The sequence below is a fragment of the Zophobas morio genome, unplaced genomic scaffold (genome assembly GCF_036711695.1).
Source record: "Zophobas morio isolate AGI-343-1 ecotype UQ-CSIRO unplaced genomic scaffold, CSIRO_AGI_Zmor_V1 ptg000011l, whole genome shotgun sequence".
NCBI classification, from domain to species: domain Eukaryota; kingdom Metazoa; phylum Arthropoda; class Insecta; order Coleoptera; family Tenebrionidae; genus Zophobas; species Zophobas morio.
This window is the reverse complement of record NW_026972116.1, coordinates 5,506,580-5,519,074: the sequence shown is the minus strand read 5'-3', so window position 1 is coordinate 5,519,074 and position 12,495 is coordinate 5,506,580.

The following is a 12,495-nucleotide window of genomic DNA, read 5'->3' as shown; positions in this document are numbered from 1 at the left end:
CCTTTTACTGTTTAAAAATTTTCAGTTGAAAGTTGTGAGAACCAATGGCACAATGCGACAATAAAATGTGTCCCTCCAAGAGTAAAAATTGATTTGTTTTTTATTTTTCTCAAAATAAAAATAGTTCAGCTATTTTAGGTAGCTCCTTTCCATTGAAACGCCTGTGTATACAATACAAATTTGCTACAAAACAACATCAAAGAGATCGATTTCACTTTTTATCAATATGTTGAAAGTCATTTACGCAGACAACGCTACTCAACTAGAAACACCAAAAGTAACCATATAATGTTCAAAAACAAGTAAACTGATATTTTTAAAATTACAGGTTTAACATAAATAAATTTAAATAAACCACTTTTTAGAATGAGAACCCCAATTTTGGTGGATATAAATATGTTAGTTTTCTAACGACAGTAGCAGTGGCTACAATTGAAAAATGGTTGATTTCCGAAAAAACCGGGAAAAATAAATATCTGCCAACATCAATCAAACAGTTCGTGCAATTAGTTCTGAAAAATAGTTAAAACATTATCATGGAAACGTCTTTTTTCAGAAGTGTAAGCCCCGGAATAAATTGTAAAATTGATTGACGCATTTGATGGATTGTTAAAACGACAGACTGGGTATCATGTGATTCTGGCCGCTGCAGAAATGAAATGTTTTAAAATTATATCAACAATTGTTTGTAAATAATAAATGGACAAATTTTAATTAGCTACATTTCTATTATAAGTTTAAGTCAATTTTTAAAATAATATTTGATTAACTACACTCACTGGCAAGTAAAATTTGCCACATGTATTTTTTTTTTTAAACTGAAAATGTGCAAAATACGATACGATTTCGATTGCAATACTTTGATGTTGTTATGCTCCATTCATTGTAACATTTTTATCTAAAAAGAACTAAAAAATATATTATTTTAATAGAAAATGATAAAAATTCAATAATCAAAGCTGAAAAAAAAATTTCGGAAAAAGCAAAATTAATGATCATTGACACACTGTTAAGGATGTCAATAATGGGTATTTCCCACACGAACCTGTAAGACTGTCGCTATTCTCCAGGGCATGCCATGAAATAATTGTTTACCCATTTATTCTTGTTGGATATTCTCTCATTCTTTTAAAAGCCTATTCTGAAACTCATATAGTGTAGAGTGCAGGTACATTCAATTAATATGCTGGTAAAAAAAACAGCATCAAAAATAAGAGTAGTAAAAACGTCGAAGCACTGTACTCAGAAAAATATTAGCTAGCCCGTTTTTCATGCCGGTAGTGTACAGAAAAAATTACCAGTAGATAAACAGACCACAAGCCGATAAACAAATTGAAAGGACAAACCTGCATTGTTATGTTCTATAACGTAAAAAATTAAAAAAAAAGTGCAAATGATTGTTGAAGTAGTCTTATTAGAGCACACTTTTGATGGCTAATGTTCACGAAGTTAAAATGCAGAATCTTGTGTAAAATCACATACTTTTGTACACTTAACAACATATTCTATCTAATTCATCCTTATTTGTTTCAGTATTGACGCTGCACTTCGTAAATAAAAAACTACGAATTGTGGAATAAAACCATTGAATGGTAGGTGACCAGTAAAACAAGAAATGTTGTGATCGCTGCGAATAGAAATGAAGATCACCGATAGACGCCTCCAGCTTTTAGACCACACTAACCCTATGTCGCATGTCGTATGTCAGCCTCGCTGTCGCCACCAGTTTAATAAATGCTTATCCTACATGCCCTCATATATTATTCAATGTTAATTTATCAAAGTTAATTTTTTTACAAATACAAATCGATAAATTCACTATTACGTACTAATTACACATTTAATCATATTTGCAGAAATAATGTATACTTTTGCGTATCAAAAAATATACTCTTATTATAGAAACTAAAGCACTATATTTTTCTAAAATAAAATTTAACTTAATATATGTATAATGTACATCTCATTTGTGCTAGATGTACATACAAAACATGGGTCAATTAAACTTTTGTAATATTGACCCAAGTTTTATCACTTACCTAAAAGACTGTTGATTATGAATATTATGATATTTGGGTAATTTAGGTAGCAATCTTACAAATATTGAACAAAATTAATATATTAAAAATGTGAATAATCTGTAACACATTATGATGATGCGTATACAAATTTTTATATTTTCTTTTTTTATCAGCAATACTTATAGCGACATTTAAAATGAGCAATAATAATTTGACACTGATGTCATTAATGTATTTGTTTTCACAAAATGTTAAGGTATGATTAAAATTTCAGATTATCAGTAGGGAAGTTTCGAAAAACACTTCCTCTGTACATACATAGAGAGAAGAAAAGCACTCGTCAAAATGGTCTCATTACTACAATTAGTGCTGCATGTGCATATATATAATTTTAATGCAAACACTATAATAATGCTGCTATGATGTACCAATTGATAGGCTAAAACATGCTTCAGACCTAAAATTTCAGATTTCATTTCAAATAATTGGTCGAAGGTTATTTCGACAGAACTTTCCTCGTCCCGGAAGTACAATAAAACAAATCCAACCTTTTCGAAAAATTTGATTATACGAATTTAATTTTTTTATGAGAACCCTTATAAGTTAAAATAAAGATATGTATGTAACGTTAAAGTAAATTTAAAGAAACGTGCTGCGCGTACGTTTCAAATGACTTATCCTTTAACAAAATTTTGTGATGACGTCATCACCATTTTTGCAAACACACAGTTAATACTTTGGATAGGTGCACTATGTTACTATTGATAACAGTATTGTATTCCCAAATTTTCGAGAAAACGGAGTGAGCCGTTCCCGCTTTAATCAATAAAATAAATTGACTTACTTCAGAGAGAATTTATTCGACGAAATTTTAAGATGACATCATCAGTTTATTGGTAAGGGATAAATGAATAAATTTTGCTTAACGATTTACCATGATTACGATAACCTTAAAATATTTCAATTTTTCCAAACGAAAATTACTAATTTCAGAGCATTCGGTTTTGCAGTTTCAGTGTTAAACGGCAAAATATTGTTATACAGTTTTGAATTTTTTTCCAAAAATCTGGATTTCTAGGTGAAAATTCGATACGGATTCACACAGAGAGATCCAAGAGTATCTTATTTTATAGAATTTAAAAAAACTTACTATTATAAATTTTGGAGACGACGTCATCCTATTGCTGGTAGGAATAGTTAGCCAAATTTTAGTTTGCATTTAACCATCTCTCCCTAATAATATAATACAAAATTTGACAACGATCGGTCCGGTAGTTTTGAAGATTACGTGTCTAATAAAAACGGATACAGACACCAGACAGACAGACAGACGGAAACGGGAGATCCCTTTTTTCACACTCCAGAGGTCATGACACGTCGAGAAAATATGAAAGTGGCAATTCCCCCGATAGACTCGACTACTATACTTCCTTCGCTTACACTCGCGAAGTGAAAACATACCGACATGGGGAAATCAACATACTTTGATACTGTATTTTTAATAACTATGATTTTCTAATATGAACATTTTTTAACATGTTCACTTGCGCTCGTAATTTATAACAACATTTACCACAATCTATAGTTTATAGAGGATCAGAAACTGTGTGTATGGGACGCGGTTCAAATTTCGTCTAATCCTATTTCGCAAAGTAAACTGGCCATCCAAACGTTTATTCAACATTTAATTCCCGCGTTCAATTAAGTGTAGATAAACCGTGGAAATCCAAGAGGAAAAAATCTTAAAAGCAAACCGCTATTCCCCTGGAGGAGGTGTGCTGCCTGAACCATTTGTAAGCAAGGTAGTTCGATACAGGGCAAATTTGTTTACATCCTGTTATACACACACATATTGAAAACTTTTTGAAGTTGTATGGTTTAGAAGCTCGCGGTTTTGAGATGAGCGCTTGCCTGGGAGCAATTAAAGCAGGATGCGAAGGTAAGGATATTCACGCGTGTACGTGGCTGAGCTAATATTTGTTTTCCGTTTACGCGTCCTCGGGTTAGGGAGAACTGATCCCGCGATTACCCCTGCATTTGGTCCCTAAGCTTTCTTACAAATAGCGGTAAAGCTGGTCACTCTTGGTTTTCGAAACGTGGAAAAGTTAGACGGGAGAAGTGATTTTAGATATGTGGGGTTGAAAAGTTGGTAATTCTCAAGGATGGCTTTTGAAGAGGAGACAAAAAGTAATAAAGTAATGCTGGCTTTTACATACCTACAAGTTCCGGCGACTTCAATTTGCATTATTAAAATTAGGCGAAGTGAAAAGTTTCTTTAAAAACTTTGGATTTGCTGCGAAGTGCAGCAAATGTTTGTTTGAAAGCATATTCGGTTCTATATCTTGCACCAAGTCTAAGTATTTACTAAAGTGCATTGAAATTTAATAAGTTAATATATAGACTTACTAGTTTACGGCGGAGTGTCATTATTTATAGACGGGTGATGCTCGAATAACATGAAATTAAGTCAGATATTTTAAAATAAAAATCTAACTTCATATTCAGGTAGTTTTAAAGATCCTTAGATTTATGATAATGATTACAGATCTTAAAAATATTTTTTTTGTAAAACCAATATACTGCATTGTGAAAAAATGCCAGTTCCATGGACTCCACGGAGCCAACATTTTCACGTCGTGGGCACCTAAATTCAAAGTTAAAGGAAATACAAATGTGTGCAAAATTTGCATAAAATACCAATACCTTTATTATAATTAAAAAAAAAACTGTGTGCGTATATGCCTCCTAAAAAAGTAACTCAAAAACCAGCTAGTACATCGACCAATAATAATGAACACAGAATTAAAAAAAAAATCAAAGCAAGAGAACGGGTATTAATTGACACGTGCCAATTGACAGCATTTGCATAGACACCTTTCATCAAATCTGTCATAAAAATAATGATAAATAAGTATTAAATTTTAGGCCACGAAGATGACATTAACTTACTTACTCACTTACATTGCGTTTAGTACCTAAATCTAACTTATCATAAAACTAAATATTTAATTTAATTAATTTTTGCTAGCAAACTCTTAAGCTGTTTTCGAGTACAGTTGAAAATATCAAAATCATGTGGCAAGCTATTTATTTGTCTCATAATACAAGTAATTGACGTGTTATAACCATGATTGGTTCTGTGTGAATCTAAAACCAGTAACTCTTGACATCGAGTAGAATGAGACGTTACTCTAAAATTGAATTTGGTCATAAGTTCATCGGAATCAATCAGGTTGTGTAGAAAATGAAAACCAAACATTATTTCAAAATTACGACGGTGTACTTCTAAGGACTGAAATCCTACAAGCTTTAAGCGTTCTTGGTATATTATTTTATTTTTATCTATTTTGATTTTTAATAATAAAAAGTTTACAAAGCTTTTTTGAACCCTTTCAAACCGATTTATGTAAATGTTGTAATAGGGATTCCAGATTGCAGTTGCATTCTAGGACAGGATGGACCAAAGAACAAAACATTTTCATAATAGCTATGTCATTTTTAAAATCTCTGTATCGTCCTTTTATGAATCCGCACACTTGATTTGATTTTTTAATAATGTTTTCTATATGCTCATTAAAAGATATATTTGAATTGAATGTTACACCAAAATCGGAGACGCTATTAGTCATTAGAAGCTTATTATTATCATATTATCAACATAGCAGTCTTTTAAATAAGGATCTTTTTTTAATGCAAAGGTAACTACTTTACATTTCCCATTATTCAGATACATGAAATTTTTTCCACACCAAGACTGTAGGGTTACCAGATCACAGTGAACTTTAACATGATTACTTTCATCTTTAATTTTTAAAAACAATTTCAAATCATCCGCGAATAAGAGGTATTTACAGTGGGTGAAATATTGGGTTAAGTCATTTATATAAAGAAGAAACAAAATGGGGCCTAGATGACTTTCTTGAGGTACTCCAGAGGATACTTTCATTTTTTTGGAAAGATGGCTATTGACATTTACATATTGTTACGTTTGACGGGCGAATAATTAATCGGGCGTAGGTAAAAACTCAACAATTTATTTCTTTAACTGGTATTTACACGACTAACTGCGATTACGTACAAAACAACTGCGCAACTTAAATGCACTCCACTCTTGACTGAATAATGAATGAATCCCGATGGTGGCCTCTATTTAAATCCATATTTCCGGCGATCCAGCTCTTTCTCGAATTGGTATTCCCGACTTCCGCTTCCAGGCTTTTCGAGCTCCGCTTCGAGACTCCTTCTGGGCTCGTCGCGACATCCGCTTGTATCCCCGTGGCCGATGAGTAGGACTAAATGCGAGAAGCAACGCGTATGTACTAGAAGACGCATAGGCGTCGTACTGGGGCGGCGTATGGGCTTATTTCGTAACAATATTGTGTTCATTCTTTTAGATAAGATTTTAACCACTGAAAGACCTTGCCTCCTACACCATAATTTACAAGTTTATTTAACAATAATTCAATATTGATTCGATCAAATGCTTTGGTAAAGTTTGTATAGACTGTGTCTACTTAATAACCTGCTTCGACTGCTTTGTTTATGTAACTTTGATAAACTAACAAATTGGAAGATGTGCTACGTTTCGGGAAAAATCTATGTTGTACTGGACTTAATAACAGTTTTGTATGAAGTCATAATGCTATCAGAGATTATAGATTCTAATACCTTAAAAAAAGCAGAAATAGAACAAATAGGACGATAGTTATCGACTAGAGATTTTTCTCCATTTTCAAAGAGTGGTAATATATATGAAGTTTTCCGTTGGGATGGACAATAACTGTTTTCAATCAGAGACTGGAATATATATATATTAGTGAGAGGGTAGGACATCTGTGGGCTGCCCTGTTCTAAAAAATAATTTACAGAAGTTTTCGAAATATATAACACAAAAATGACGAAAGTACTATTTGTATAAGACAATGCATGTTTATTTATGAAATTAAAGAATGCATAGACCATGGAGCAGGATATTTTTAAATGTTTTAATCGCTATTTTTGTAATAACCACTATTTTATATGTAGAATTTTGCTATAGAACCGCGTTGTTTATGAACCATTACTATGATTCTTGTTCACAATGTAATTTGTTACTGATAAATGTGAGAGTACATTACACATGTCATGGGTTTCTTATTTAAGAATCACCCAAATATGAAACGAAGGTACTATTTTTGCTTTTAGAGCGAGGACTCCACGACGTATTGAATATATTTTTTTTATTATTTTCAGGAATTACCTATTTATTTTTCAAGGAGAGGGTTAATTTGTTCAGGTTTTTTAGTGTTACAATATTTGAACTTGTAAGAACATCTAAATGTATTATTAAATTCTGAATTTTTCGATGTTTCCGATCTGTCCACTATGGATCTTCTATACTCTGAATTTTAGTTGTACGTTCTTACAAATAGACGAAAGTGAAACTCGATGTTTTACTAGTATTTGCTAAGTTATAGAATACGAAAATGCAGGTTGTATTGATGATCCTAAGCGAAGTGTATTCTCCGAAACTCTAGCATCGATTACGTTCAAATTTTTAACAAAAAGTAAAATAATTACCGTTAGATAACATAATTAACCAAAATGTATATGGAACATTGTGTTCATGTATACCTCAGCAATACGAGTGCTAATGATGCTTTTTTGAATACTCTCTGTCTTCCTGTCGAAATACTGGTGACACTGTTTGGGAATTGATTTCTGATTTCCAGAAAATTTTGGCCGAGACTAAGAGTGCTGGTGAAGTACCTGGAAAGAATCCAGTCGGCCTCTAAAGGGTCGTGAAACACCGCTTTTCACTACTCTCTCAAGTCCATTCCAGTGCGGATACACCAACGGCAGAAACCAATCGGTGAAGATTGAAGCGCATCCTGTGGTCTCAAGATTTATCAACCAAGTGGCTAGTTAGATACCTCAAATAGTACTAATAAAACCATTGTAATTGTCACTTCGCCTTGCGAACTTCACGCGCTACCAATTCCATACCATGGGAATTTAATTTAGCAGTTCGAGAGAGACTGAAGTCTGCATTATGACGTATTCATACTATCCCTTCGTCGGGTCAGACGTTTGTAGCCTCGGAGATTCCAATTTTGAGTGATCCCTGAGTTCGACGGGTGCTGGTAGACCTGGTCCGTGCTAACTTCAAGATATAGTACTTACATTTCATAGTCTGTGACACTTTACAATGGGCTAGTGAACCTATTCGTTATGAGCTGCTGTATGTTGCTTCAAACGCCCCGTAAATTTCCATTCCAAAAAAACTAATACCTTCTCGCCTCCATACAGATGAACTGATAATGACGAAAATCAAACCAACGATCTATTATAGTGAGAATATAATTCATGTATCACATGACCCCATTTCTTCCAATAGAATTTGTTCAAGCCCTTAGTTACATGTCTATCACAGCGATAATAATTTTATTGCCTTATTGTGGTCTGTTGCTACCTAAATTTAAAAACTGTCAAATTGACAAATTTTAGAATTTCATAATTTTTTTTGTCTTTTATGGCTCGCCAACGTTGGGGGCAAGCTCAAAACGACGAAATCAATTCTATTATCAAAAAATGTGTTAATTTATTATATTCTCATGTTGAATATAACTCGTGATATGATTAATAATCGAAGATATGGCTCGTGAAACCGAAGCAGCACATTCAACTCGTGCTTCGCACTCGTTGAATCTGCAGCTCGGTTTCACTCGAAATATTATCGATAATAATCATATCACTTGTTATATTATAATTGATAACAATTACAAATTGAATTATACAAAACTCACTTGACATACTTATACCTTGTAAAACTTTTATGTCTTAAGCGGCTTAAGCCAAAGTACTCTTATAAGTCAAATTGGGTATTGTATAACTTAACTCAGTTCACATATACCTAGTAAAACTTTACAGCTCCATTATGGCAACAATGGACATTAATAATCCTTACGGTTCGGGTCCACTATAAGGGTGGTTTGGCTTAAGGCGCTTATGTCATAAAAATTTTACAAGGTGTATGTCAAGTGAGTTTTGTATATAAGATAAATATGGTACGGAATTAATAAACACAGCACATCATACAGACGAACACGAATCAAAACTAACATAATTAAAGGACATACAGTGTAAATTTTTGGAATCTCTTTCACTTCCTATAAAACTTCATCTGATCTTAGGTAAACCTAAAATTACCAACAATTTAGTTCCCAAAATTCAACCGTAATGTTTTTGATGGGACATGTCATTTCATGATTCAGTTCTTGGTTCAGTTCATTCTAATAACACGTTAAGCGACAAGCAAATATTTCCCTACTTAAAATCGTGTTCAGAGGACAAGTCGGAGAGAACTTTATATTCATTACATAACAACTACTCGAAACGTTATACCTACCTATTTATTTAGGTATTAAAGGCATTATGATGTTGGGTATGCATGTATTCTAGGGCGACAGTTTAGAGACCCGAGGACCTCTGGCCTAAGGTTTTATAAGTCGCCCGACGTTATAAACTTCAAATAGTACCCGTGATTCATACAAAATTTTATATCTTACCATGTAGTTTTTAATAAGAAGAACTAATTTATTTCCTCCGATTGAAACACTGGATTAACCATAAAAATATGTTTTACCAATTTTGTTACTTGCTACTAACGAATGATTTTTATTGGTAAATTTTGTCTGTTACCACACACCGTGGTTTTAGAAATATAAATTAGCGCTGTCGCCGTTCTAGATAACCAGAAATACACTACGTACACCAGAAAATTGCGTTTTAATACCCTAGGGTACAGTGGCGGCTCGTGAAGTTTTCTTCAGAGGAGGCTCAAATTTGAAAAGCACTACTTTTTATATCTTTTATTATCTGAATAATTTTTTTCGTCATGCCCACGAAAAGAACACTCTTGCGTTGACAGATAAATTATATTGCATCGATTAGTCTTTTCAAAATTGCCCAATTTTCACCAACTTTCTCGTAACAGTTCTCCCTTTTATGAGCCGAATCTAAATTATTGGCAATGTTTTGCTTACCAAGCATTTCTAATTTAATCGAAGAAAAATATGTGTTCCTGTGATTTTTCATGCTTTTCTATAGCTCGTGACAAATTTTGTAAATTATTATAGCCTGTTTTACCCCAAGCGGAAGATTTATCAGTTTATCACTTATAAATAATACACAATTCCAACAGTATAATTTGTTTCTTAAAACCGAAGCCGTTAACTATTTAGTTTTATTATAATTATTTTCATGAAATGCTCTGTTTTGTTTCTAATTGTAACTGTCAATACCATTAATGGGAGTGATGGTGTTGGTCTTCCCTTTTATACCCTTACCTACGTAAAGCCTAAACACCACCACCACTGAACAGGGAGCTCGCGAAACCACCTCAATGTTTTTCCTACTTACACCCGATTGCTCCAACTAATAAGAAAGAGATAAAGTTATCTGCACGACTTGATCTGAAAAGAGATGAACTAGCCGGAGGCTAGCGGCTTGGAGCGGCTGTCCGATCAACGTTTTAGCCAATGCAATGCACACTGACGGTGCGTCAAGGTTACGGTCTCATTATTCAAATGCATCGTCGTTCGGAGGCTAGCGGCTAGCAAGCCTCTGCCACTGAAACCAAACGCGGAGTGATGTGAATGTGAATTATGATTGTGAGGGCGCAAATATAAATTTTTCCGACATTTTAACCTGATATATGATGAAAGTAAATGAAGTCCAAGAAAATATTCTGAAAAATAACAAATGTCTACAAAAATATAAATTCTTTCATCGAAAAAAATTAGAGGAAACTCAGCTCCAAAAAATAGAGGAGGCTGACCTGACCTGACCTGACCTGACCTGACCTGACCTGACCTGACCTGCCTCCTCTGAGGAGCCGCCACTGCTAGGGTATGAGGAAATTTAAAAACATTATTTGTTAGAACTAAAGTAGTGCTGAACTCAGGCTCTTGGATTCTCCTGTCTAATGACGCGAACGGACTCGAATACCGATTTTTTCCTTTTGGGAAGAGTAATCGAAGTGCTTCCCGGAATTGATAAGCGTGGGGAGTGAAAGTGAAGTGCCAAAATAGTTTCATAAACAGAACCGTTTCAAAAACATGACCACTTTCATATGAAAGTGAAGGTTTTTTTTCAATATTCAAACTATCATCATCTGCGCCAACCACATAAATGTACTTCTTTTTTTATGAATTTGTAAAATCATACACAGTTCATTTTTACTTCCCAATCGTGTGATAAACAGTATTGTAATCGAGTTCATCGGCCGACTGATTGCTTTTATATTTTCTCAATGAGTTATGACCCATAGAGCACGAAAAAATGGCTCCCCGTTTCCGTCCGTCTGTCTGTCTGTCTGTCGGTCCGCCGTCTATGCCAATTTTTGATAGAGAGATAATCTCCGAAACTAACGAACCGATTGTTGTCACATTTTATGTAATATCTATCTATCATGTAGATGCTAAAGTGCTAAACAAACTTTATATAATCGTCCCCACGAACAATGTGATGACGTCACCCCAAAATTGTACATAGTAAATGGATTTTAAATTGTATCAAATTATGTAGTCCTACACGTGCAGTCTATAAATCCGTATTGAGTTTTTACCCTAGACATCCAGATTTATGGAAAAAAAAATCAAAATTGGATAACAACATTTTGCAATTTAAGTTTGAAACTGCAAAACCGAATGCTCTGAATTCTTGCAGACATTTTAAACTTATCGCAAACATTGTAAATTTTTAATCAAAATATACCTCTTTGTTCATCCGTCCAAAAAATTTATGACGTCATCTCAAAATTTCCCGAACAAATCCTATCAAAAATGTGTAAAATATGACGAGTCATATACTTTAACATTACTAAATTGGAGTTCTTATAAAAAAAATAAAATTCGCAAAATCAAATTTTATAATTTTTCGAAAAGGCTGGATATGATTTGTTGTATTTCAGGAGCACGCGAAGTTCTGTCGAAATAACCTTTTTTATAATAACCCCTATAAGTTAAAATAAAGTTGTGTGGACTGTTAAACTAAAGTTAAAGAAGCATGTTATGTGTATGTTTATTAAAATTATTATAGGCGCAGTGTAATACTAATAATATCGATTCTACGACAACTGGTCGCAAACAATTGATCGCGCGACAATTGATCGCAAGCAACTCGTCGCAGCACAATTGGTCGCACGCGACAATTGATCGCGGTGACAATTGATCGCAGCGACAATTGGTCGCACGTAAATTGATCGCAGCGACAATAGATCGTACGTAAATTTATCGCAGCGTCAATTGATCGCAAGGTAAAATTCATCGGGAAGTATTTTCTTTTATTAAAACTAAATATTTTGTATTCTGAATTTTAAGTTGCAATAAATTTAGCAATCAGGTAAGGTGTAAATATCGAATTAAAAACAATTTGAATATAGATAAGTGACGAAGTTTGTAGTTGCACTTTAAAAATTAAAAAATACGAGCGT